Here is a 5,000-nt window from a genome sequence, read left to right on the forward strand (position 1 = left end):
CAGACTCATCACACAGAGACCCATAGACTCACCACACAGAGACCCACAGACTCATCACACAGAGACCCACAGACTCACCACACAGAGACCCACAGACTCATCACACAGAGACCCACAGACTCATCACACAGAGACCCATAGACTCACCACACAGAGACCCACAGACTCGTCACACAGATACTCACAGACTCACCACACAGAGACCCACAGATTCACCACACAGAGACCCATAGACTCACCACACAGAGACCCACAGACTCACCACACAGAGACCCACAGACTCACCACACAGAGACCCATAGACTCACCACACAGAGACCCACAGACTCACCACACAGAGACCCACAGACTCACCACACAGAGACCCATATACTCACCACACAGAGACCCACAGACTCGCCACACAGAGACCCACAGACTCACCACACAGAGACCCACAGACTCACCACACAGAGACTCACAGACTCACCACAGAGAGACCCATAGACTCACCTCACAGAGACCCATAGACTCACCACACTTCTGATTAGCATGGCACACGTACACACACGTACACACACACACGTACACAAAAACACACGTACACACACACGCACGTACACACACACACTCGTACACACACGTACACACACACGTACACACACATACACGTACACACACGCACGTACACACACACGCACGTACACACACCCGTACACACACTCGTACACACACACAAACGTACACACACACATGTACACGCACACACACGCACACACACGTACAGGTACACACACATGCGCATGCACACATACACACACGTACACGCACACGCACATACACACACGTACACGCACACGCACACACACGTACACGCACACGCACACACACACACGTACACACACACACACGTACACACACACGTGAGGTGGCCTCGCTCACGATGACGTTTCGATGTCACCTTCACCGCACCCCGCACAGAGAGAGCGTGGGGAGAGACGCGCGGAGGTGGAGGAGGTGGAGAAGGTGGTGGAGGTGGTGGTGAGGTTCCGGCAGGCAGGGCGTGGTGGTGCGCGTCAGCGCCGCTGGAGACGGACGTGGGTCAACCCCCCCGTGTCCGTGCCCGAGAACCAGCGTGGCCCCTTCCCCAAGCTGCTGCTGCAGGTGCGGCGCTGTGCGCAGAGCGCTCCCATTCTCGCTGTCGTCTAGCCTCATCCTAGACTAGCCCTAGACTAGCCTTAAACTAGGCCTAAACTAACCCTAAACTAGCCCTAGACTAGACCTAGACTTGCCCTAAACTAACCCTAAACTAGGCCTAAACTAGGCCTAAACTAGCCCTAAACTAACCCTAAACTAGGCCTAAACTAGCCCTAAACTAGGCCAAAACTAACCCTAAACTAGGCCTAAACTAGGCCTAAACTAACCCTAAACTAACCCTAAACTAGGCCTAAACTATGCCTAAACTAGCCCTAAACTAACCCTAAACTAGGCCTAAACTAGCCCTAAACTAGGCCTAAACTAACCCTAAACTAGGCCTAAACTAACCCTAAACTAACCCTAAACTAGGCCTAAACTAGCCCTAAACTAGGCCTAAACTAACCCTAAAATAACCCTAAACTAGGCCTAACCTAACCCTAAACTAGGCCTAAACTAACCCTAAACTAGCCTTAAACTAGGCCTAAATTAGGCCTAAACTAGGCGTAAACCAGCCCTAAACTAACCCTAAATTAGGCCTAAACTAGCCCCTGCCTAGGGTTAGGCCCCGTGTAGAAGGTGGAGGTGGTGGAGCTGGATCAGACAGACGAGGAAGAGGAGGAGGTGGAGGAGGGGGAGGAATCCGTAGAGCCGGGAAGCTCTTTTCTATCAGCCTCAGTGGGGGGCACGGGGGGGTGACACAAACACGCCCAGCGGCGGTGCAGAGTCCAGGGATAGTTCAACAAACACACGGGACGCGGACGGCCGTGATGTCACACACTCACTCATTCACTCACACACTCACTCACACTCACTCACACACACACTCACTCACTCATACACACACTCATACACTCACTCACTCATACACTCACACACTCACACACTCACTCACACACTCATACACACACTCACTCATACACTCACTCACTCATACACACACTCACTCATACACTCACTCACTCATACACTCACACACTCACTCACACACTCACACACACACTCACTCACACACTCACACACACTCACACACTCACACACACTCACACACTCACACACACTCACACACACAATCACACACTCACTCACACACACACTCACACACACACTCACTCACACACTCACACACACACACACTCACTCACACAACGCGGATGGCCGAGGGTGAGCCGGGCGTGAGAGTGCCGAGACTAGTCCGGCGTAGGAGCCCCCCACTCCGCCAACCGCCCCCCACTCCGTCACGGCCCCCCACTCCGCCAATGCCCCCCACGGCAGGTGAAGTCCAACGCTGTGGGCGTGGACGTGCGCTACGCCTTGGCGGGGGAGGGCGCTGACCGACAACCCACGGGGCTGTTCGTCGTCGACGCCGCCACGGGGAGAGTGTCAGTCACCGCGAGCCTGGACCGCGAGGTGATCGCTCAGTATCGCGTACGGAGCACACTACACGACTATACACTATATACTACACAATATATACTACACTATACACTACACTATACACTACACTATACACTACACTACACGACACTATACACTATATACTACACAATATATACTACACTATACACTACACTATACACTATATACTACACACTATATACTACACTATACACTACACTATACACTACACTATACACTACACTACTATACACTACACTACTATACACTACACTATACACTACACTACTATACACTACACTACTATACACTACACTACTATACACTACACTACTATACACTACACTACTATACACTACACTATACACTACACTCTACACAGCTGCACTCTGCTGCTGCTGTTGTTGTTGTGACTGCAGCTGCGCTGCTTCGCCGTCGACCCGACTGGAGGTTTTGTGGAGGATCCCGTTGACATCGTCATTGACGTCATCGACGTCAACGACAACCGCCCCAAGTTCACCAGAGACGTCTTCCACGGCAGCCTCACGGAAGGATCGCCACGAGGTGACGATGATGATGGTGACGATGATGATGGTGACGATGGTGATGATGGTGACGATGGTGATGATGGTGATGATGATGGTGATGATGACGGTGATGATGGTGATGATGATGATGATGATGATGATGATGATGATGACGACGATGATGATGATGATGATGATGATGATGATGATGATGATGATGACGATGATGATGATGATGATGACGATGATGATGATGATGACGATGATGATCATGATGACGATGGTGATGATGATGACGATGATAATGACGATGATGATGATGGCGATGATGATGATGGTGATGACGACGATGACGATGACGACGATGGCGAGGATGATGATAGAGGGAATGGCTCCGACTCCCGGCCACGTAGTTTTACCCGGGCCCGCTCACCATCATGAAGGTCCTTAATGATTGTGAACAGAGGGTCAGGCACTCCGAAAGCACGAAGAACAACCCAGAGCCCAGGCCTACTGATGGTATCATAAGCCTTGACCAGGTCAATAAAGCAGAGATGTAGGTCTTGTTGGAACTCCACAACTCTGCTGTAGCAGGCGGACAGAAAATATGGCATCTGTGCAGGACCACCCTTTCCTGAAACCGCATTGGGGCTCCGCACGCCTCTCCTCAGTGTGCCTAGCAAGGCGATGTTGAATAATCCTTGCCAGGACCTTTCACGGTACACTGAGGAGTGAGATGCCCCTGTAGTTGTTACAGTCTGTGCGGTCCCCCTTCTTAAAGAGGGGGACCACCAGGGCATCCTTCCAATCCTGCGGAACCCGTCCAGTGGTCCAGACTGTTGTTATGATGTCATGTAGGGCAGTCTGTGCACAAAGGCCACCCTCCCTCAATATTTCACTTGGGAGATCATCTCTGCCAGGTGCCTTTCCTGGTCTCAGACTCCGGATCGCCTTCAGTACTTCCTCAACAGATCTCAACTCAGCTAGCCACTCAAAGGGGGTGACTTCTTCCAATATTTGAGGCACCGCAGCCTCAGCAGGGTCATCCCCACTTTGTCCCACGTTTTTTCTAGGCTGAGGGATTTCCCTCCCCCAGGACCTCAGAAATGCTCAACAAATCTGCCAACCTGTTCCTGGGGGACGGAGATTGGATCACCATTCTTTCTCTTAATGATGGTAATAGGTGTGGCGCTGCAGATTACTTTTTTGATGGAATTAACGAGCGATTTGTGATCACGGGCCATTGAGGCAGACTCCATCTCCTCAGCAACCCGCGACCACCACCCATCCTTGCAGCACCTCACGGCTCTCCGAACCTCCGAGTGAAGGCTGCGGTAAGCCTCCTCATTCTCCGACGTGGGATGCTGTAGCCGATGAGAGCGGGCCTGTCGCCTTTTTCTCAGCCAGCTTGAACACCTCCTCTGTCAGCCAGGGTCTCTCGGGAGGTCTGGAACGTGTACCTAAAGCAGCCATTGCAGCTGCATGAGCCACAGTCCTAAACTTCGCCCATTTCCCCTCGATATCAGGAGGAGTCAGGGATGATGCCAACCCCAGCCGCAAGCGATGATAAAATTCTCGCTTGCAACTTTTATCAGCTAGCTAAGAATGAGGTGCTGGGTGTACACTCACCACCGGAGTGGAAGAATGTCACTTACACACTCATTCACTCACACACTCATACACTCATTCACTCACTCATTCACTCACTCACTCATACACTCATTCACTCACTCATACACTTACACACTCACTCACATACTCACACACTCATACACTCACTCCCTTATACACTCACACACTCACACATTCATACACTCACTCCCTTATACACTCACACACTCACACACTCACACATTCATACACTCACTCCCTTATACACTCACTCACACACTCACACACTCA

Source organism: Callorhinchus milii, unplaced genomic scaffold (assembly GCF_018977255.1).
Source record: "Callorhinchus milii isolate IMCB2004 unplaced genomic scaffold, IMCB_Cmil_1.0 Scaffold128, whole genome shotgun sequence".
NCBI classification, from domain to species: domain Eukaryota; kingdom Metazoa; phylum Chordata; class Chondrichthyes; order Chimaeriformes; family Callorhinchidae; genus Callorhinchus; species Callorhinchus milii.